Raw genomic sequence first — 25400 nt, forward strand, 5'->3', positions numbered from 1 at the left:
GTTCATACCGCTCGCGCCGACACCCACGCCACCATACACTTTAGCTGAAGAGTAAATATCCGCTGCTGAACGCAAGACGCTTTGGGAAACTGAACGTTGTAAACGTCAATATTGTGTTTGGAAATTACCATGTATGAGTAAGTTATGTGTCTGATGGGTATAAAGGCACTTTTGAATTCAACTGTATGATTTTGTCACACGACTTGAATTCTTTTTGTAAAATATTCTAGGTTTGCCTTAAGCATTTTATCCTGACGACCAGATTACTCTAGCCATAGAGCCAAACAGCTATCGACAACAAACACTTCAAGACCCCAATATCGATCTCGCAGGCGTGGCCGATAATTTTTCTCAAGCAGCGCTTATCGCTATCGGTTCACTAGCGTCGATTAATTACATAAGATTACTAAATCTTTTAAGGGGCAATGTATACGTTTTTACAATAAGATTCCCATTGACATTCAGAATTTGCTTTTCAACTGTTTTAAGACAGTAGTTAAACAAAAACTTTACAAAAAAGGTTACTATAAAGTTAGTGATTATTTAGAAGATATGAATGCATGGGATTAACTGTCTGAGAACTGATATTAGGCAGCTAAATTACTCAATTGTATACCAATATTTTATGTTTATTTTTATTTTTTTAAAGAACGTCTAGGGCCCTGTGCCGAGGTTTTTCTTGCAGCTTCTTTTCCCCGGCTATACAGGTTGTGAGAAGCTGCAGTAGTTTTAGGCGGATGAGACGTTCGTTATGTAAAAATTGACGATTCAAAGTGTAGCTATGTTACCTACTGAATAAAGATATTTTTGAATTTGAATTAATTATTAATTCAAATATTTATTTATTTATTTATTTATTTATTATTAGGGAGATCAACAGCATTCACTTACAGTCTAATCCTTAAATTAGTAACACAAAGCCAATTATAGATCCCCACAAATAGTTGATAGCATAGAAGTAATAGGTGAGACAAAAAAAATATATATATATAAAACCAAGAAAAAAGAAATACACACGCATCGCTTACAGTGGAAGCCTAATCACTAGAACAACCTAAAAAATTTAAAAAAAAATAAATAATAATAACAATAATAAAAAATAATAATAATAATAAAAAAAAAAAAAAAAAAACAAAAAAACAAAAAAAAACAAACTAATTTTACAAATAAAGTTGCACAACATTACTTATGAGACAAAGAATTGTCGGTTTATTAATCTTTTCGCCACTTCACAACCAGTATTAAATAAATCCAAGTCAAGTGTTTGACTAAGAGTATTAAAGCTGTTACTCGCTCGCCACATAAATGAATTTTGCCGGTAATAGGTGGAAGCCGGAGGGAGATGTATTAAGGCGTTATGACGCAAAGTCTTTTTCGGAGGTCTTATACATATTTTGGACAGCAGGCCAGGAGAATCAACAACACCCGATGCAATTTTCAAGAGATAAGTGAGATCAGCTACTTTCCTTCTCTCGACCAAAGGAAGCAAGTGGTGCTTTTTACAGATGCCAAGGTAGTTCCTAGAACTGTATATTTGCTTAATTTTAAAGCACAAATGCCGCACGAATTTGCGCTGGATGCTTTCAATCATATCAATGTACTTAGAATACCTAGGGTTCCATACTTGCGAAGCAAACTCCAGATTACTGCGCACATAGCTACAGTACAAAACTTTTAATGTCTTAGCTTTTACAAAGTCCTTGGAGGTGCGTAGGATAAATCCTAGAGATTTATAAGCCTTAGCAGTAATTATTTCTATGTGCTTATCGAATAGTAATTTCGAGTCATGGTAGACACCCAGATCACGAATTACAGAGTCACGTTGCAGACACTCGCCTTTCAGCATGTAAGGGTAAGTAATCGAAGAGCGTTTACGATGGTAGGATACAACGCTGCACTTTGACGCGTTCAGATCCAGTAGGTTAGCCTGACAATATTCCTCCAAGCGACCCAAGTCACGCTGCAAGGCTTCGGCATCAGCATAGCAAGTTATTCGTGCATATAACTTCATGTCATCTGCAAAACACAGGAGTTGAGAGGACTTAAGACAGAGATTGATGTCATTCACAAAAATAATGAATAATAGGGGGCCCAAAAGCGATCCCTGAGGAACCCCACTAGGTATTGACAGCCACCCGGAAATATAATTATTAACGGCAACGGCCTGTGAGCGATTGTCAATGTAGGACGAAAACCATCTCAAAAGATTACCTCTAATACCAATCATAGAAAGCTTTTGAAGTAATAAATCATGGTGTATTCTATCGAACGCCTTACTATAATCTGTATAAATGACATCAACCTGCGCTCCATCGTCCATGGCTTCTGTAACAGCGTCATTCAACAGAATCAGATTAGACACTGTAGAGCGCCCTTTTAAAAACCCGTGTTGAGAGTGACTTACAGACTGCTTTACAGCGGGGTATACCTGATTATAGACGATTTTCTCAAGGACTTTAGACACAATGCACAGCTTGGAAATAGGGCGATAATTCGCAACGTCAGTCTTTACACCTTTTTTGTGGACAGGAGTTACAAGAGCTCGTTTCCACAATAAAGGCACAACGCCATTATCAAGAGACCACTTGAATAAAATAGACAGAGGCACAGATAAAAGCTTCGCACAACTTATTAGAAATCGAGCAGGTAATTTGTCAGGTCCAGCGGACTTTTTCGGATCCAGGCTTAATAGAAGTTTAGTAACAGTCTCGGCGTCTACAGAAACAGAAGCTATATCTGAAGCAGCGCTCTGTACAAGTGAATCAGCTTCAAGCGAATTAAAGCGATAGCTCGTGAGAGTAGCAGGGTCATTTAAGAAGTTAGATTGAAAATAATCAGAAAAAGCAGTGGATATCTCGTCCCCGTCGCTGTAAGTAAGATCGTTATATGTAACACATTTCGGTACACCATGCCGTGACTTCAACTTAGAGTTCATATACGTCCAAAAATACTTCGGGTTACAAATTATAGAATCCTCAACAAGCCTAATATAATTTTTATAGCAATTAGCCTCAAGAGTGCGAACTCTGTCCCTCTGCGCAAGAAAAGAAAGCTGATCGGCTAGGTTACCGTATTTTTTGTATTTACGAAAATACTTGAACTTTTCTCTAATGGCTTTTATCAAGGCCTTGGTATACCACTTCGGGAAGTTATCACAGCGAGGTGTTTTTTGGGGTATGTATTTATCACGTAAATCTGCACAAATTTTATAGAATTCCGCAACCGCGTCATCCAGTGGCAGTCCCAAAAATAACCTCTCCCATTCGATTTTCGATAGATCTTCGTTAATTGCGTCATAGTTACCAAGGTCATACAAAAATATTGGTGCACACACTTTTTCAAGCGGGATAAAAGATTGAAAATCCAAGGTAAGTAAAAGTGCTCCATGGTTTTTATCAACAGGAACAAGTACGTTATCAGCACAATTAGTTACCTTTACAAAACTATCGCTGGCCAACACTAGGTCTAAAATCCTATTATGCTCATTCTTTATACAATTATATTGCCCTAGGTTAAGAAAATTCAGCATATCCACTAAAAGTCTTTCGTCTGGGAACGGTGACACTCTTAAAAAGATTGGATCACAATATGCATTGTCATTCATAGACCACGCTATTTTAGAAAGGTTAAAATCCCCTACTATAAGAAAACTATCCTCCGGGTTTAAACTAATTAATTTATCAAGATTGTCGAAAAAATTGGATAACTGTAATGAAAATGAATTACCTAGTTTCTGATCACATAAGTATAAAACGCAAATATGAACTGTTACGGGAATCTTACCATAACCTCTGACCTTTAGGCTGACCCACGCATCTTCAGCACTCGATTGAAATGATGGCTGAAATGTAACACTTAATTCTTTACGCACCGCAATCAAAACACCTCCACCAAATTTCTGCTGTGTCATTGCGTAGTCACGATCTCTCCGCAGTACTACGTAACGGTCATTAAATAACTCACTATCTCCAATACTGTCCAATAACCAGGTCTCAGTTAATAGTAAGATATCATAATTACATAGGCAAACATTGCGATAAAAAACTGAAGTTTTAGTTCTCAGACCCCTAGTGTTTTGGTAAAATATAGTTAAATCGTTGAGAGGATACATTATGTTACAAATATAAGACAAAACCCTAATAAAAGCAAAACACAACGCCCTAAGCATTTTAAGCCTCTTTTATCAAAGAGATAATAATCAATAAAATCATTCATATTAAGTATGAATACAATATGACATAGCAAAATAAGTAAATGAGCGCGAGCGAACAGGCAATATAGGCTAAGCGTAATTAGCAAAAAAAGGATAGATAGATTAGCTGCAAGTGTATGATTCGTAAACTGGTTATGAAGTGACAAGGTGCGATAACAAAAGAGAACGATGCGTGTGGCCGGTATGCCAGTGGTTGTACAACATTTATGCGAACAAATCAGATTTAGCAAAATCAATAACAAAATAAGTAAGTGTTTCGAAGTAACATTATTTTGACAGTAAATAATTAACGAAAACGGAAACATGTTATGAAAATCAACAAACGGGCTGCAGACTACTTTATTTTGTTTAAATCACTCTCGCTAGCTATAATGAACACCGGTGCAGTATCGTTTTTTCTAACATGGATCTTGCAGTGCTTAACCCAGATGAATTGGTAGTTTTTCTCCTTAGCTGCTATCTTGACTTTGTTAAATAAAATTTTGCGGTGCGGGGTCAAATGATCATTTATATATATACGATCCTGGCAATCCATCTTCAGAGCTGGTACATCAGCTAACTTCAGCTCCTTTTTGTCTTTGGCTCTAGCCACTGCCATGAGGTCGTCCTTTACGTAGCGATTATTAATGGCGACAATAATAGATTTTTGTTTAGGGTCTTTTGTTGGTACTCTGGATATATAATTTATTTGCGATTTGGGTACGCTGTACCCAATCGCCTCACAAACAGCTTCGAAGATTATAAACAGATTCTCTGACTTCTTCACCGGGATGCCTTTGATCTCAACATTATTCATTCTATTGCGTTGCTCTCTATCAGCCGCATCGGCCCTAATCGCAGCAAGCTCCTCGGTGACTGTATCGAGGGTCTCGCGTAGCACCTGGATTTCTGAGACTCTCTCTCCCAAATCCTGAATTTTGGCTGCTTGTTCCTCGATGCTAGCATGAGCAAATTCACACGATGTTTTGAGATCCATAATTTCGGTCTTGATGGTCTTGATGTCATCGGTTAGTGCAGGAAGACAGCACAGTTGATTTTTTATACCTTGAAGCTCCCGCATCAAGGCAGCCAAAGTAACTTCAGAGGTAGTGCCATCATCCTTCGCGGCATCCGCTGGCCCCGATCCGTCCCTCGGTGCTGGGCTAGCTTTACAGCGAGCACAACACCACACGGCTTTACGCTCCGAGCCTAACTTGCGATAGCTCGATTCAGATATCGACGAGCAGCAAAAACCATACTGTTTACCGCAGGCACTACATTTTACGCCATCGTTACAAGCTTGCATGCAGGCTGCACACTTCATGACGAACCGACAAAAAAAAAAGACAAAAGAAAAATATATATATAAAAAAAAAAACTATTAAACTACCAAAGGTTGACAACCACTGAAAATTCACTGAGAGCGGACGTACGTGTTGCCTACTTGAGTGCTCACGACGAACTGTGAATATAATTAAATCCTGTCTGACGACGCCCTTAATTTTGTGCCGAGTGACCACTTAATTTCTTCATTAATTAATAAAAAGTAATCATTAAATAATAACAATTAAATAATAATTACTAATTATTATTATTTAATTTTTATTATTTTTTATTTCTTAATTTTTTAAAGTATTTTTTTGTGTGCCCTTAATACCTACCCCTACCCCTACTTGTCCGGCCAAGCATTAATGCCATAAGCGGCAAATCTACGACACGTCACGTCATTAAAAAAAAGTATTTCATGCGGATCGAGTCGCCGTGAGGGTTTTCACCAAATAAAAAAGAAAACATGACTGAGGAGACTGAGATGGGCGTAAATTGTTTGAAGGACAGAACTGAATTGGCTTAGAGTGTCTCGATAGTAATAAACGACTATTAACAACGTTTAAGTACTCTCCATTTAACACAAATTATTCATAAATATCATTAAGGTCAGTATTATAACGAAAGCGTTCTATTTTAAGTGTCTAATATCTATCAAGTGTCAGGTCATCGTATACCCTTGATTGTTTACAAGGGGGTCATTGATAAACCGTTTCGTTTGGAATGTCTCCTCGACCTTTGAAAGGCATTTGACAGACTCAGACATATGAAAATTGATGCTTAGGTAGTTGAACTTTGTTATTAAATTCATGCCACTAAACACTAAGCAGCAGTTTTGGTATTTTAATAATTTTTCACTAAACTATATTATGTATTAATGATAGGTGCATGTGTCATTTCTATGTGAGTGCTTAAGGGTAGCGTATTGGGCCCGATTTATCTTTAAATATAAGTTTTTGGAGGGACCTTGCTTACATGTGCTTACATTTGATATTAGTCGTTGAATATCTTAAGTGTATATGAGTCAATTCTGAACATTATACCGTCTTTATAATTACGATAAGTATTTTATAATAATGTTGCTCGTTTAAAATGAGAAGTAATGAACAAAAAGTTAAAACAATAAAGTCTCACTTGGACGGGATTTGAATGCGGAGCTCTTATGAAGCCAGGACAAGCGTGTTAACCATTTTACCTCCGGGTCCTCATTGCTGGCTTGACAAGAACTGCTGGTTCATCCCTTCTTAGAAAGACTTTTTCAATTTTCTTTTCTTTTAGTGAGTTTCTCTAAGCACAGGCACGCACGGGTAAGTGTTATAAAAATAAATCAAGAACTTATATTTCTGGAAGCCTTTAGTGCTCCCCATTTCTCTGATAAATAGGTAGTGAAACCCATCCATGGCAAATCTATAATAACGGGTGGTCTGAACATCCAATTTTCTTCTTTGCCAGCTCATTATTTTATACATCTTTGAATGTATTTATAGTAACTTACATATATATTATTATAATAACATACACAGCCTAAATGCCACTGCTGGGCACAGGCCTCCCCCCAATCAACCGGAGGGGGTATTTTTATTTATTTTATTTTATTTTATTCGGGAAGCTTACAGCAGTATGGAGCATACTCCACCACGCTGCTCCACTGCGGGTTGGTGGAGGTGTTTTTACGGCTAATAGCCGGGACCAACGGCTTAACGTGCCCTCCGAAACACGGAATCATCTTACTTTTTCGGACAATCAGGTGACTCAAGCCTGAAAAGTCCTTACCAAACAAAGGACAGTCTCACAAAGTGATTTCGACAATGTCCCCATCGGGAATCGAACCCGGACCTCCAGATCGTGAGCCTAACGCTCTAACCACTAGAGCACGGAGGCTGTTGTAGACCACGGAGTAGTAGAAAATATAAATGACATTATAATGTATATTTCAGTTTGTGACATTTATGTAAGTATTAATGGGTGACCTATTGAAGGATAATAAGATTACGAAAGCGGGTTATAAGGCAATTGTTGTTGGTAGGGCTGGCAGGGGAAGACCTAGAAGGACGTGCATTGACCAAATTCGGATGTTCTAAAATCAGGTTTTGAACGATTCACTCGGAACAGGCGCGCGTGTATGAAACGATTGGCAAATGTGAAAAAGCAAGAAGAGTGTGTCAGGATCGAAGCAAATGCAATTCTCTCCCTTACATAACATCGTTATGAATAATACATTTTTAACATACATAATGTTCACGACTACATTCCAATTGGGGTAGTGAATACGTGATAATCATTTTATGATCCAAACATGAATTTGAAAACATTGGTTTAGGCCTGTGTTGCCACTTCAAAATAAGAGTTAAGCGTAACATAACATACGCTCACCATTCACCATCATCACCACCACCATTCTGGTAGTCAAGTACATCCATCGCAAGATGAACTAAGTACCCACACCTCACCGAGCTTTTAGTTAGACCAACGTGATAAGTGGTGAGCCGTATCGCCGTCTACTATGGTCGAGCCAACTGTGTCAGTGAAAACTGCACTTAAGATAAATTAATGACTCATTGGTGCAAGTTAGGAACCGGGGTTTTCTCTGATCCTGGTAGGAAATAGGCGTGAGTTTATGTACGTATATATGTATAACCTGTACAAAAATAGGAAATATGATTGGCCACCTGATACGACACGATTCATTTATAACAAACATTATAGAAGGAGCTCGGTGGCGCAGCGGTTAACGCACGGTCTGCGATTGTTGAAGTAAAGCAACTTTCGCAAAGGCCGGTCATTGGATGGGTGACCACAAAAAAAAAAAATGTTTTCATCTCGAGCTCTTCCGTGCTTCGGAAGGCACGTTAATCCGTTGGTCCCGGCTGCATTAGCAGTCGTTAATAACCATCAATCCGCACTGGGCCCGCGTGATGGTTTAAGGCCCGATCTCCCTATCCATCCATAGGGAAGGCCCGTGCACCAGCAGTGAGGACGTTAATGGGCTGATGATGATGATTATAGAAGGAAAAATTGAAGGGAAGAAAGGAAGGGGTAGACTTAGGATAACATTTATGAAACAAATAAAAGAGAAAGGTGCAGGTCGTGTCGTATCGGGAGGTGAAGGTTTTGGCGGGAAGAAGAGAGGAATGGCGATTCCTCCACCGACCAGAGCGCAGCTCTTAAATAGAGAGAGATATGTATAACCTACTGGGAACATTGCCTGCACCGAATTTGTTGTATGTGTGTGTTGTGTGTATGTGTTATGTGTGTATGTTGTGTTTATATATTGTGTGCGTGTTGTATGTATGTGTTGTGTGTAAAATTGTGTTGTCCGTGTATTTTAGTTGACAAAATTTATCATAAGAGCGTGTATAATCTGTTAAAAATGTCAGCAACATCGGCAAGTACCTAGACGGCAAGTTGGCTGCCAAATCGAATGCAATTTCGCCTCGGAGCCAAGAGGGCTTTATTCAATTGGTTTACAGTAGGTATTCCGTTATTATGTTAAGACTAGATTTCCTCCCGCGATTCCTTTTGCGTGGATTTCGATTATCGCGCACGCCACGTATTTTCCACCCCACTTTTCATACCCTTAAGTCATAAGACACGATGTCTTTTTAAAAATCCAAACCCCATTGCTTATCTATTGGGTCTGGATGTTATAGGTCTTACGAGATCAAGGGGAAAGTTTCAGGATAAAAACTATTCTTTACTCTTCCCTGAGTGTCAAACTATCTATAACAAATTTCCTCTAAATCGGTATAGTAGACGAGAAAATGTGACAAACAGACAGACAGTTACTTTCGCATTAATATTAGTTTGGATACCTAACTACATCAGTAGGTAAACCTATTTATTGATTTTCTTATCCCCGTAGATAAATTGGCTTTCATATTGATAAAAGGTTTGAATCACTGGCTGTAAATATTCAATTTTGTGAGGTTGAATTCATGTTTGGATCATATCACGTGGTTAACAGGATTTGTGCCCAATTGTGCCATGGTTAATAAGATTGTGGGAATAGGCTCGCCTCCTATTATATGGGACTTTAAGATAACAGATGTATGTGACCAGTATGAGGACTCAGTGAGTGCGGTTTGTCGTAGTAAGTTTGGTGCAAGTTCAGATGGTTCCGAACATTCCGATTTCAAATCCATAAACAAGCGGCAAAGAAAGAGGGTAGACAGATATGTCTGTCCGAAGAAAATTATGAATCTACCTACTCCACTCCAATTTCATCAGTCATCCCGTGATCATGGCACTTGCAACAGTGTCGAAATATCGGGAGTCTCATATCCCTGATTTAAACGCGGTGAGAACCCGTTATTATGTGTTTTAATTATTATACAATAATTCGTACGTTTGTGTGTTTACCTCCAGTCATGCCGAGAAATCGGATTGATTGAAGTGAGCTAAAGTTTAATAAACTCCTTGAAATGTTTACTTTGTTAAACGATCCAATATTAAGGTTAAGCGTTTAATAACTTCCGGTGATTGGCGGTGAAACATTAAGGTCTGTACACACAGTGGTCTCCGAACCGTTCCGGAGGCTTACCTCCGGATTACAATATCTTAATATTGTAACGTTTGAAAATGCATGCACTTGTTATTTTTTAAATTATTATTTATTCACTATTCAACATGTGCGCATAGCAACGGGGATGACAAGTAAGGTTTTCAACGGCCTCCGTGGTCCAGTGGTTGAGCGTTGGGCTCGCGATCCGGAGATTCCGGGTTCGAATCCCGGTCATATCACAAAAATCACTTTGTGATCCCTAGTTTGGTTAGGACATTACAGGCTGATCACCCGATTGTCCGACAGTAATATGATCCGTGCGGAAGGCACGTTAAGCTGTGTCCCGGTTACTACTTACTGATGTAATTATGTAGTCGTTACATGAGACATTTCAGGGGCCTTTGGTGGTTCAATAGTAACCCTGACACCAGAGTTGATGAGGTTGGTAACCTGACAACCCACACGATAAGAAGAAGACTTTCGTACCATTCTTGACGAACTGTTTAATCTGTGGCGCAGGTGAAATCGGACTGTAATTAGCCAGAAAGTTATGATTAATGTCCACTACTTGAAAATGTTGAAATCTCTGATGAGTCGATTTCCAGCTAAGATAAATAAAATTGCGTAAAGTTGAAATGAGTTTTAAAGAAGCGACTGGCGATTCAATTATAACTTCAAAAGACAGATCCAAGAAAACAATATTTTACGGTCGTTTCGCTTCCTCTTCGTCATAGCTGAGCTGACTTAGTGTGTAATAAAATTGCCTCTTGTGCTAAATGATTAAGGTTCGGTCTCAGATCATCTCAGAGCATATAATATATTAGGCATGGTTAATTTGTTAAAGGTCAATTTACAATTTAACATTTTGGAATCTACGTCATTTCGAAATCTAAATATATATTATAAAAGGAGAAACTGACTGACTGACATATCAACGCACAGCCTTAACGGCTAAACGTAGGCACTTGAAATTTGGAAGAGACGTAGCTTAGGTACCGTAGAGGTGCACTAAGAAAGGAATTCCCGAAATTCCCACGGGAACGGGAATTAGCAGGAAAGGCGTTTTTTATTAAAAACCTAAACCACTTAAGTTAGACGCTTGAAATTTGGCATGCAGGTACCTTAGTAAACTTAAAGCTTAGTTGCAAAATAGAATAAATTCCCACGGGAACGGGAGTTAGCAGGAAAAAACATTTGTATGAAAAAATCTAAACCGCGTAAGATACGAGTAGATATTTTCAATCTAGCATGCATGCATATCTTATTAAATATAAAGTTTAGTTATGGCTGTATTTTGAAAAATGGGAGTTAGCGGGAAAAAAATGTTGTATAAAAAATCTAAACTGCATAAATTTGAATTAGACACATACACAAAGATCTCTATTTTATAACACGCCACGCGGACGAAGTTGCGGGCAAAAGCTAGTTTGATATATTGGTTGAGGAGAAGAAATGATAAGAAACAGCAACACATTTTTTTAAACATAACTAATGTTCACGATGAGTTTCATTAAGAACCTTTCGAAGCGTCTCGTCGAGGCAACGTAAGATGATGATGATGATGATGATGATGATGATGATGATGATGTCCTCCCAGACGTATCCGTCGACGGCGACACCCTTAGCTAGTGTTATCCTGGACTCTTGCATGGGTGCGGGCGTGACTAGCAAAACCAAATTTAGTTTTGAAAGTCCTGTTACACCCAACAACGTAAGACCCAAGGGCTGGCTACTACTTTTGTCCAAGGGTTGGTTTAGCAGTTCAAAGGGGAAATGTTGCCAGTCTTTTGGACACTTTGCCTCGGTGTGATGCTTTGGAGAAGATTTTTTGTTATGTGTTTAATAAGGTTTTTTTTAGTTCACGACTATATTGGGATATAGTATAGATATAGGGGTAGTCAGAGGTATATTCACCGCAAGATGAACTAAGTACCCACACCACACACGTTATTTAAAGATTTGTAATGTATACTGTGAGGTGTGGGTACTTAGTTCATCTTACGATGAATATACCTCTGACTACCCCGATTGGGATATAATAAGTATTTCATCAGCCGTACGCCGCCCACTGCTGGGCATAGGCCTCCCCCAAGGATCTCCACGACGATCAGTCCTGCGCTGCCCGCATCCAGCGTAAATATTTAAAAAAATATATTTATTAAACACAAAACAAAAAAACTTCTCCAAAGCATCACACCGACACAAAGGAATACTTTTCACGCCAGGCTTCATTATTTCATCTTAATATTAGCTTTAAATTTATTATCTGGCAAATTCAACCCTTTTATTTCTTTTTCAGGTACATTTCCTGACGGAATAGAAAGCCGAGTCCACACAACGCAACCCTGATTCAAGAAATCAGTAAGTGTATAATATCAATAAACAACCAATGAATATGATTATTTCCAGCCAAACAAATTGACTGTATCTGTTGGCAAACACATACTGTTTTGTTAAATTACATCAATCAAATGTTTATCTTCTTATAAATGGATTTCGATTCGCTTAAGAAAGATTCAAGAGGTATTCCAAGGTTTAGCATTGACTGTTTATTTAGTTTTGGCAGAGAATAAAGAATATCACGCATAGTGCGGTAATTCTTCGCCCCGCACCAATACGTGCCTCACCCCCTCTGGGTCTTGGCGAAGGACGTAATATACGATCTCGACGACCCGATTACTCTAGCCATAGAGCCAGCCAATCAGCTCGCGACACCAAACACTTCAGGACCCCGATACCGACCCCGCCGGCGTGGTCGACGATTTCCCTCAATCAGCGCTTATCGCTATCGACCTACCTCGATTAATTATCTCAAATATTTTTCCTCTCAGACGACGCCCTGAGCCAAGGTTCGCGCCCAACTGAGCACCCTCAGGCTTGTCTTAAATTTGTACCGGGTGAGATCCCTCAGCGCTCCCCATTTGTCCGGCCAAGTAGTTAATGCCATCTGCGGCAAATCTAAAATAAGTCACGTTAAAAAAAATACTTCAGACAGGCTTGCTGCTGTAGATATTTGAGAGGTAGCAAGCTGAGTTGAGATATAATATAGCGGTCAACTGTCTCGGACTAAATCAGCAGCGGGAGGCAAAGTTAGGGCGATAGTTCAGACGGAACTAGTACAGACAGGCTTCTAAATATTTGCAAGACAAATAAATTAAATAAGAGGATAAAACTGCCTATTTCTCAGTCAGTCATGTACCCACTTTAAAACCCTGTCGCACTGTCATATTTCATATTTAATCAGATTTACGGTTTAATTTGGCAAAAAAGTTAATGTGACATGGTCTCAAAGTGTTAGTACTCGTTACCGTAAAACGCGGTAATACCGCTAGTGTAATGGGCTCGTTTAGACCAAAGCAATATTGCTATTTGACATTTGTTTGCATTGCGCACTTACTTTTATATGCGCAAATGTCAAATTGCAATATTGCTTTCTTAGTTAGTCATTTTAACCCCCCATGTGTCGCTACTGTAGTGTTCTTAAATTTTGACAGTTCCGCATACTATTTGAGTAAACAAACATATTGTTCTGGTTATATTTTTAAATTATATCCCCTTGTGCAAAATCATAGTGTTATATTTATTCCCTAAAGATCGGAAAGAAGAAACTTAGGAAAAGTTATTTTCAACCAATACTGCCGTTTTTAACTGATGGCTTTTATTTTTCGTAAGTCATCCTTCAAACGGGATACACTCCACGTTGCTCTATATTTAATAGAAATTTATCTGGACGGACAATATTCTTTATATTGTCCTGTCTATCAAAATTTAGGAACACTCAACTATTCTGCCGCCTACATTTTAGTTTTTATCCCCATTAATACGTATATAATGATCGAACAAACTGGTGATTCAAGCCTGAAAAGTCTTTACAAAGTGATTTCGTCAGTGTACCCACCGGGAATCAAACCCGGAATTCCAGATCATGAGCCTAACGCTCTAACTACTAAACCATGGAGGGTGGGTTGTTAATTAAGTACTTCGTTACATTTTTAAAATTACATTTGTCAAGACAACATTCACATAACATTATGACATCTGAATAGAACTGATGGTTCAAGAAATGTGCGCTAGATGGCGCTGTCAAATTCAAATTCAAAAATATCTTTATTCAGTAGGTAACATAGTTACACTTTGAATCGTCAATTTTTACATAACGAACGTCTCATCCGCCTAAAACTACTGCAGCTTCTCACAACCTGTATAGCCGGGGAAAAGAAGCTGCAAGAAAAACCTCGGCACAGGGCCCTAGACGTTCTTTAAAAAAATAAAAATAAACATAAAATATTGGCATACAATATCGTGTAACGTAGGTGATTCTCAGGCTGACTGTACCAAGTTAATTCCAGTTCGGACTATTTGAGATAGTCTACATTCAACGGGCTACCACAATATAGCTTTGTTTATGTGCTACCAGATAGATAACTCTATTACATGGAACAATTCTCGGTTGCTTGAGCGTAAACACTGTCATTGGTGGTTAATTTAGTAAGTATGACAACCTACATGGTTTACATCGCTCCTGGCCACTTCACGTCCTAGCTGGTTGCCTCGCTTCTTCTTATCGTGTAGGTTGTGCGGTGGATAACCAGCCTCATCAACCCTGGTGTCAAGGTTATTACTGAGCCGCTAAAGGCCTCTGACATGGGTCATGTAACGACGACATACTTACATCAGTAATTGTAACCAACGGCTTAACGTGCCTTCCGATGCACGGATCATCTTACTTTCGGACAATAAGGTGATTAGCATGTAATATCCTAACCAAACTAGGGATCACAAAGTGATTTTTGTGATATGTCTCTACCGGGATTCGAACCCGGGTCCTCCGGATCGTGAGCCCAACGCTGAACCACATTTTTATTGAAAATTAAGGTAATTACTGACTAATTTAATTACTATTACTTGTCACATATATTATATAACAATCATTAAAAATGACAATAAATCTTTTACTTAAAATTCAAAATTGCTTTGCAGTGTAAATTAAAGACATTGGTGGCAATTTATTTTTTAAGAAATGGCAACTCAGGTTTGGATGACGTCAGCTGGGCTAACCTTGAAATTTTTGCTGTCACTTTTGATCAAAACTGTCTGTTATAATATGGAGCTCACACGAGAGATTTCCCATTAAGTTCAGTGTCATAACTTTGTTTACCTTTCAGAAAATAACATCATTAGACCTATTGTTTTACAAGCGTTATCTACGAAACACATCGACCAAGTTACAAGCAGAATTCATTTGCACATCATTGCCATTGTTGTGTTGAAAAAAAAAAACGTTGCAAAAAGCATACCTTGTAAGTGATATCGTAAATCTAAGTAATAATTCCCTCAGCACAAATTACACTGAAAACCAGATATGCCGCGCACGGCTCCTATATCTATTACAAGTATGGTAATGCTTATTTTATGGCCGTCAAGCTATATGCTTTAAGCGGGTGCGGTAGAAAAATGATAATATAATGTTACACTGGTACCTAGATACATACATAGATGATATAATGACTACGATTGAGAAGAGAACGGCCTCCGTGGTCCAGTGGTAGCGCGTTGGACTCACGATACGACGCCCCGGGTTCGAATCCCTAGTTTGGTTAGGACATTACAGGCTGATCACCTGATTGTTTGAGCCTAAGATGATCCGTGCTTCGGAAGGCACGTTAAGCCGTTGGTCCCAGTTACTAACTTACTGATGTAACTATGTAAGTAGTTGTTACATGAGCCATGTCAGGGGCCTTTGACGGCTCGGTTATAATCCTGACACCAAGGTTGAAGAGGTTGGTATTCCACCTCACAACCCACAAGATAAGAAAAAGAAGATCGAGAGACGCTGTGAGCCACACTAGCTAGTAGACCTGCAGTAGATTAGCAGCATCTGGTGCTTACAACCTGTAGAGGCGCGTGGTTTGCTATGCCCTCCACCCCGCGACGCTGCTGTAGATGCTATGAATCAAGAGTGTGACGCGGGGCGGAAGGCTTGGCGGGATACGCATCTAAATTTTATCCAACAGGGATTGTCTGAACCTATTTCTAGCCGGAATGATATCGGATAGACCTAATTTTGTCCAACAAGGAATGGCTAGACCTAGTTGTAGCCGGCATGATGAAGGCTAGACCTAATTTTACCCGAAAACAATCGGCTAGTACTAGATTTAACCAAGAGTAAGTGGCTACACCTAGTTCTAACCGGCTAAAACTAGGTGTAGCCGCACTTCGGGTATTAGCCGTAACTTAAACATAATACAGGGTGATAATGACATCGTAACGAATACTGAGGGGGATGATTCAGACCATAATTCTGAGTTGATATCAAGTGGAATTTTACGTCGCAAAATTCATGATTTTTTTTAGATTTTTCTTTTTTATATTTTTAATTTTATAGTTTTGCAAAGGTTTGTGTGTGTTTTTTGAAAATATTTGTGCTTTTTTATTATTTTCAGTTTCATACTCTTTTCGACGGATAATTCCACTTGATATTAACTCAGAGTCATGGCCTGAATCATCCATCAAAGTTTTCGTTAGGATGTTACTAACACCCTGTATACATAATATAATACATAAACTACTTCGTTTGGGTATTTACCCGCACCTCACCGAGATTTCTGTTAGACCAACGTGACAGGTGGTGAGCCGTATTGCCATCTGTAATGGCCGAGACCAATGTGTGGGAAAATCTTAATAACTCATTGGTGCAAGTCGTACCGGGGTTCGAACCGGCGCTCCCCGTTGAATAAAATAGGCATCTCGCTCATATACAACCCGTTTGACGTGTATTGTCAACTAAATTCTGTCGGGTTATTGGCCAGTATAAAATTTCGGAAGGGGTTTTCAATTTCCGCCTAAATTGGCGTGTGTTCCATAAATTTTATGCCTGTCGATTACCCGTCCCTTTCTGTTTCCGCGGATAGAAAGATGACAGGTGTAACTTAAAATAAAATTAGATGGTGTGTGCAGGAATTAGCACCAATGCCTCTCTAATTCTAACTCTAATTTTGAAGTGTCAAAGATCGTTATTCGGTTGACTTGCAGATCCGCCCGCTACACAAATCTTGCACCATATAACACCATCATAAACCGCATGGATCATTAACGTCCCCAACGATTGGTATCAATTATACCCTGGGTACCAACGCTGGTAATTGAAGGGGTACAAAACACCCCTAATAGCCCTCCCCATACCCTGTACCTGCACCCCATTGTATCGCCAGTAGTCCCTATGTCAGTGATAAGCGACTGTGTTTCATTTGGTTAATTTTTTTTATTTATATATGAACTTATTTATATAAATACCTTCGCAATATCGTAAACAACCCATAGCCAAAATGCAGTCGCGGTATTTTTGTTGAGCACCGCCAACTTGACAGTAGCTTTGGGTTTGTATCAAGCAGCTGATTGAAAGACCGTTTTAGAAAATTGACGCACTTAGAGAAGGTATGCTCAAAACTGATAGCTAGCAATTCCAGGTTAGCCCAGCTGACGTCATCCGACCCTGTGTTGCCATTTCGTAAAAAATGAATTACCTACGACCATTGTTTTTATTTGCAAGGAATTTTTGAACATTTATTAAAATAGTTCCTTACTTACAGTTTTAATGTTTTTTTTTATTATGTGACAAGTAATAGTAATTAAATGCATTGTTTTTAGTTTCCAGCCTCCGTGGTCTAGTGGTTAGAGCGTTAGGCTCACGATCTGGAGGTCCGGGTTCGATTCCCGATGGGGACATTTTCGAAATCACTTTGTGAGACTGTCCTTTGTTTGGTAAGGACTTTTCAGGCTTGAATCACCTGATTGTCCGAAAAATTAAGATGATTCCGTGCTTCGGAGGGCACGTTAAGCCGTTGGTCCCGGCTATTAGCCGTAAAAACACCTCCACCAACCCGCATTGGAGCAGCGTGGTGGAGTATGCTCCATACCCCCTCCGGTTGATTGAGGGGAGGCCTGTGCCCAGCAGTGGGACGTATATAGGCTATTTATGTTTATGTTTTATGTATGTTTTAGTTTACGCGGTTATTATCATAATTAAAGCACATAATAACGGGTTCAGTCATTCCGTGATCATGGCACTTGCAACAGTGTCGAAATATCGGGAGTCTCATATCCCCATTTAAACGCTTTAATTATTAAATGCATTAGTCAGTAATTCACTTAATTTTCAATAGTAAAATTTACGTCCTTGAAATGTTGGAGATACCAATTTAATGGTAACACAGTGATAACACTTACGTCATTAATGGGCTAGCAATGGCGGCTTGTCACAGGATTGAGCATTCCTGTCTTCTTATGCCATGCAGGAGACTATCCTAAGTCGGTGATGTTACCTTACTTATTAATATACAAACTTCAAAACTACTTTATTCTATAGCAATATTTAACTTAATTCCGTGGTCTAGTGGTTTGAGGGTTAGGCTCACGATCTGGAGGTCCGGATTCGATTCCCGATGGGGACATTGTCGAAATCACTTTGTGAGACTGTCCTTTGTTTGGTAAGGACTTTTCAGGCTTGAATCACCTGATTGTCCGAAAAAGTAAGATGATTCCGTGCTTCGGAGGGCACGTTAAGCCGTTGGTCCCGGCTATTCGCCGTAAAAACACCTCCACCAACCCGCAGTGGAGCAGCGTGGTGGAGTATGCTCCATACCCCCTCCGGTTGATTGAGGGGAGGCCTGTGCCCAGCAGTGGGACGTGTATAGGAAGTTTATGTATTTAACTTAACCGCCTCTCGCCCGCGGTAGAACGACAACTTGTAAAGGAAACGTACTGGGTTCAACTTAGTTCGGACTTTGATTTAGTTTATAGGTAGTTTAGTTAGTTTTTGAGTGTCCCCTTTGTTGAGGATATACGATCGGTTAGTTAGAAGTTATTTGATGTAGTGCTGTGAAGTTGTTGATATTTAAGAAAAGCCGCTATATAGATACATACATACATAAACTCACGCGTATTTCCCACCGGGGTAAGCAAAGACTATAGAATTCCATTTGCTTCGATCCTGACACACTTCTCTTGCTTCCTCCACATTCATCAATCGCTTCATACACGCACGCCGGTTCAGAGCAGATCGTATTAAACCTTTTCTAAGAACATCTCCAATTTGTTCATCGTAAGTCCTTCTCGGTATTCCGCTATATAGGTAGTTGTTATTTTTCTTCGTAAGCGAATAACTGTCACCTTGAAGAAAGGGTTAAAGCCCACTAGGTATCAATTAGCGCGCAAAATCTAACGCTCATGTACGGCAACGTTGCACAACAGACGTTGCCAGCTGAAGCGTAACATGTCGCGCGGCTTGTTGTTTATTTAGAGAGCATCGTTAGTTGAGCATCAATTGTTGTCGAGTGGAGACGTAACACGCAACAACACTAGTTCCTCTGGCGGCATGTTGTCTACGACAGACGAATATAGATGCGTAGACAGACAATGTTGTTAAACAAAAGTTCCGCGTTAACTTTCAACATGTCGGGCAACTTGTTGCGGGCTTTGCCAAGTGGAAACGCAGTAAACCATTTATATTATAAAGTAAGCAAGAAAGGTAGGGGAAAAGAAAATATTTGTTATTACGTTTGTTTGTTATTTCCTATTTTGTTATTGCTGAAGAATAATGCAATAACATCAAAAAATCTTACATAAAATTCAATCGTAGATAGCTAATTAGCATGTATTTATTGATAAATTGTACTTATAGTTTGTACCCGCAATCTTTCAATTTAATTTTTTTTACATTTCTCCTCGCCTCATGGTTGTTTGGAAGAAATCACTTTAAGCGGTATGGCCGCCATTTGCCAGTCTTTTATTATTTCTTTTTATTTTGGTGCAATAAAGTACTAATAGCACGTGGTTTCCAGGATTTGTGCCAGGTTAATGGCAATAGGCATGGTTCTTAAACAAGCTGCGACGAGTGGACGTATAATGCGTGTGTGTGTGTGTGTGTGTGTGTGTGTGTGTGTGTGTGTGTGTGTGTGTGAAAACACACATCTGCCCACCCCTTCGATAGACGCGTTACGCTTCGTTATGTTACAAAAGTATTGGATATTGTGTGCGATATATAAAAAAACGCCAATAATCTACCACACCATAAACAATGCAAAACAGCCATTATTTTTCCAGTATTTTAAAATTAAAACCGAACATTTCTTTATGGTCCCCAAATAATAAAAGCCTACTTAAGTCCACGTACTTATATTCTAACGTCCATTTATTTTTTCTGACAGTTTTACTGCCGCTATGATGAAGAGGTGTGTTAATTTGTAAAAAAAACGCATTAATTTTTTTCGCCTCTGCAATGGCGGTTATTTTATCGTATATTATCATGATAAATTATTAATTCTGATAGAATTTAATTGGGACCAAATGATCTGATCGGATTAATAACGAATGCGGTAATTTATAAAGATTTGTGTTTATAACATAAAATAAGCATCTTTTTGGCGCAGTCGGGTAAACATAGGATCGTTCATCACAATTGTTTTTAAAACTAGTAGTATTCATAAAAATACTTAGTTTTTTTTTTATTTTACCATTGTAATTCGTCCAGTAATATTAGCTCTGCTTTTTGATATTATATATTCATAAATCTATATGGTCCCGGTTAATACTTACTGATGAAGGTATGTAGTCGTTACATGAGTCATGTCCTTTGGCGACTGTTGGCAACACCAACACAATTTAAAAATAAAAAATATAGTTTGTTAGTCTGACGTCACTTCCTGTTACATTTCGTCCATCATCGTTGTAAGCTCCATTGTTGCTCGCATAATTTACGCGAAATAAAAGTGTTTATTCAAGTCTCCGAGTGTTTTAATTAGTGCAGTGAAAGCAGCTCAACCTCACCATCTACACATACAGTCCACTAGCCCCAGCTGACAGCGACTCAATAATAACTCTGACACCAGGCTTGATGAGGTTTCTGTTCTACCTCACAACCCACACGATAAGAAAAAAGAAAGAAAGAAAAAATATTTATTCGGGATACTTAACACTAATTAACAAAATGTGCTTAGGTAATTAAATTACTTAATAATTATTATACTTAATGCTGAAACGGCTTCAGCTCAGCAAATCTCACGGCCTAGCTGTAGATAGACTATGACGCTGATTTTCAGCTGCAGCCGGTTTGGAAATCAGTATAAAAGACAGTGAAACAAAAAACTGAGCTCTAAAGTAACATAGACAGCCTATATACGTCCCACTGCTGGGCACAGGCCTCCCCTCAATCAACCGAAGGGGGTATAGAGCATACTCCACCACGCTGCTCCAATGCGGGTTGGTGGAGGTGTTTTTACGGCTAATAGCCGGGACCAACGACTTAACGTGCCCTCCAAAGCACGGAATCGTCTTACTTTTTCGGACAATCAGGTGATTCAAGCCTGAAAAATCCTTACCAAACAAAGGACAGTCTCACAAAGTGATTTCGACAATGTCCCCATCGGGAATCGAACCCGGACCTCCAGATCGTGAGCCTAACGCTCTAACCACTAGACCACGGAGGCTGTTAAGTCTAAGCACAAAGTCACATCTTTTTGTTGGGCTCTAAAGTCTAAGCACATAATTACGTACCCAAACCGTAATGTAAACTGTTTGAGGATGAAGGGTTATGAGCGAAAATAAACAAGGATTGCAGAGTAATTAATAGCTTTATTAGCAAAGGTTATAAAAGAAATGTATGTGTACTACAGTTACACATAGAACCGACAGTATGTGTGAGAGAGAGAGGAACAGCAAAATGTCAATCTACCTGTGAATTAGAGGGAGACACATACAAACTGACATGTCCGAAGTATCTATTACTGCGTTCCGATATTGCAAACTACAACACACGAATTACTGCTTAAACTTAATTAGTCACAGGCGTTTCGTTTTACTTTCCAACAGAGGAAAAAGAAAATGATAATAAAAATAAATAAATACAGAATACTTGCTACGAGACTAAACCTGATTATAAACTCGAGTAATAACTTGTTAGTGATCCCTCGGAAGGTAATAAACCTGTAAAAACATTATGTACGCGGGAGAAAAGTTCAAAAGTATATGTATTATACTGTATGTATGTGTAAAATCTGTATATATGCGACGTTCGTGCCTCACCCAACACAAATTCAAATTCAAATTCAAAAATATATTTATTCAGTAGGTAACACTTTGAATCGTCATTTTTTACATAACGAAAGTCTCATCCGCCTAAAACTACTGCAGCTTCTCACAACCTGTATAGCCGGGGAAAAGAAGCTGCAAGAAAAACCTCGGCTCAGGGCCCTAGACGTTCTTTAAAAAAATAAAAATAAACATAAAATATTGGTATACAATTGAGTAATTTAGCTGCCTAACATCAGTTCTCAGACAGTTAATCCCATGCATTCATATCTTCTAAATAATCACTAACTTTATAATAACCTTTTTTGTAAAGTTTTTGTTTAACTACTGTCTTAAAACAGTTGAAAGGCAAATTCTGAATGTCAATGGGAATCTTGTTGTAAAAACATAATACCAATGTCGTGGTTCACGCCGCGACTTGTGCTGAGTGACCCTTTTATCTCAGGACGTCCACCACCACCTTATGATCATTGTAACTAACATCGCTTTTTGTAATTGTTTAGTGAAAATTTTTAAGTGATGTTATTGTTTTGTCTTTGTATTCTATATATTATTATGCATGTGAGTTATAATATATGGCTGATATGAAGCATGAATATTTTTAATCGAATCAAATCAAATACACTTTATTGCACAAAACTAAAATTTCAGCAATCAGACATAACACATGAATACAGTACAATTTGGGCGGCCTCTTTGCTCTAGAGCAATTTCTTCCAGGCAACCACCAAAAGGAAACAAACATTTACAAACAACTTGGAAGCGGGATGGTGCAATAAAAAGAAATAAATAAATACCTAAAAGTAAAACTAAAGTTAATGTAATAAATACTCTTAATAGGGTGTATCACCGCCTAACTGACATTGTAGAAAGTATTCTTTTACCGGACCGGAAAGTATTAACAGAAGAAAAAGATTTAAATAAAAAAATATACATCAATCGTGCCTTTCAGTATTCGTAACGATGCCACAACAACCTGTATACGTTAAAAACAATATTACAACTATTTTTCTTGTTGTAATAACATTTTATTTCACTTAGTGTACTTATCGTAGTGTACTTGTCGTGTCGTGTATTCGTCGTCACTTTGTGAGACTGTTCTTTGTTTGGTAAGGACTTTTCAGGCTTGAATCACCTGATTGTCCGAAAAAGTAAGATGATTCCGTGCTTCGGAGGGCACGTTAAGCCGTTGGTCCCGGCTATTAGCCGTAAAAACACCTCCACCAACCCGCAGTGGAGCAGCGTGGTGGAGTATGCTCCATACCCCCTCCGGTTGATTGAGGGGAGGCCTGTGCCCAGCAGTGGGACGTATATAGGCAGTTTATGTTATGTTATGTTTACTTATCGTAGACGTAACCTAGTGGTACCCCAGATATGGAACAAGAAAGAGAGGAAGACCAATTAAGAGATGGGAAGAAGAAATAAAAAATACAGCAGGAAATATGTGAAGAAGGCTGGCGAGAGACAGGGATAAGTGGAAAGAGCTGGAGGAGGCCTTTGTCAAAAGACAAATGGAGGAAAATAAATTACATTTTTATAATCAAATACATTTTTTTTTCTAAATATTAAGTTAAAGCTAAAAAAAAGGAAAAAAATGTTTGTCTTTTCTTAGAATAAGTTCATAGTAAAGGCTATATCTATCTAGTGTACTTATCGCTATAAATCTTATGTCAACGCCATCTATTACTAACTAGTACAGCTAACTTATAACACTAAGTCACCCGAATTGACCTCTCTACAGGTCCCGACCAATTACAAAAATGAATCGCTCACAGCACTATAATTAATAGCGATTTATAAATCATGGAACCATAGACAAAGGAGGCCTGTGATTATACCACATTGTATGGACACTTATAGGTTCTCTTTGTGGTCTTTTGTTTATGCCCCGTCTATAAGTCATTATAAATCATAGAGCAATACGGACTTCCGTTTTAAATCGATGATGGGATTACAGAATTGACCTAACTTCAAATGAACAGTAGAATATTTTATCCACGCACTTGTTGGTGTAGAAAAATAGGGCCATGGTTTCCCTCTTGCCTTTCGTCCAGTAGTATTGTGTCTGACGCAAGTGAAATGACGCACGAAATTCAATAATATTTAAAAAATAATACAGGGTGTTAGTATCATCGTAACGAAAACTTTGAGGGATGATTGAGACCATGATTCTGAGATGATATCAAGTGGAATTTTTCGTCGCAAAAGTATGGAATGGAAAATAATTTAAGAAAACACAAAAAATTCATGAATTTTCCGACAGGAAATTCCACTTAATATCAACTCAGAATCATGGTCTGAATCATCCCCCTCAGTATTCGTTACGATGTAACTAACACCCATACCTACTTGTATGGCTTCCTGTATGTACTGGTGTGGGGACATCGTAACGAATACTGAGGGGGCTGATTTAGCTCATTATTCTGAGTTAATATCAAGTGGAATTTTTGATCGCAAAATTATAGAATTGAAAATAATTACAAAAATAATAAAAAAAAATCATGAATTTTGCGACGGAAAATTCCACTTGATTTTAACTCAGAATCATGGTCTGAATCATCCCCCTCAGTATTCGTTACGTTGTCACTAACACCCAGTATAATTATAATGGGTATGAAAACATCCTGTATCTACACTGCACACCTCGTCGTAGGTATAATATGCTTAACTTAATTGAAATTCGCGAGGCATTATGAATATATAACCGAGATAAATTGACTACCGAGCATTAAATTTAATACTATATATGACAGTAAATCTTATAATCCTACGTGAGCTAATCGGCATGTCTATGGAAACACAGGTGTGGTGTCCTTATTGGGGTTGGTAGAGCACAAAACTACCCCTGACATTTGTACAAATACTAAATACAAATATATTTTATTACACCAAAATAAAAGGAACTTTCATTCCACCGACTGTAATTGGAATACCATTATATTTAAGTCTATAAATTATGTAATACAAACTGGATTTAAAAAAAAGAAAAGAAAGAAATACATGAAACAAAATTTTACCATAATACATAACCGAGGAATATCCGTCGGGGGCTGCCATTAACCCAGCTAAAGTTTTTCTAGTGACGTGAATAGAATTATTGAAGAATTGTAGATGTTTAACGACGACATAAAATACACCTATGAGTATGATTAAATTTTTGTTGAAATTTTATATAAAAAAGGCAGCCCCCGACGGATATTCCTCGGTTATGTATTATGGTAAAATTATTATCGTTACATTTAAGTATATCTTCGACAAACAGACACGTTAGGAAAAAACTGTAAACATCCATATTCA

At 38.4% G+C, this 25400-nt stretch overlaps 2 protein-coding genes across 4 annotated transcripts in view; both read left to right on the forward strand.

The window, feature by feature from the left end:
- The window catches only part of LOC126377068 (uncharacterized), a 450327-nt gene that overhangs the window by 295340 nt on the left and 129587 nt on the right, over nucleotides 1-25400 (forward strand). The window lies entirely within an intron of this gene.
- Nucleotides 1-25400, forward strand: part of LOC126377065 (octopamine receptor Oamb) — a 210708-nt gene that overhangs the window by 39276 nt on the left and 146032 nt on the right. For 2 of the 3 annotated variants that reach the window (XM_050024697.1, XM_050024699.1), the window contains exon 2: nucleotides 12319-12380. The exons of the other annotated variant lie outside the window; for it this stretch is intronic. The gene's annotated coding sequence lies outside the window, so the exon portion shown is untranslated. The remainder of the gene's footprint in view (nucleotides 1-12318; nucleotides 12381-25400) is intronic. 3 annotated transcript variants of the gene reach the window in all.

This window comes from Pectinophora gossypiella, chromosome 22 (assembly GCF_024362695.1).
Source record: "Pectinophora gossypiella chromosome 22, ilPecGoss1.1, whole genome shotgun sequence".
NCBI lineage: Eukaryota > Metazoa > Arthropoda > Insecta > Lepidoptera > Gelechiidae > Pectinophora > Pectinophora gossypiella.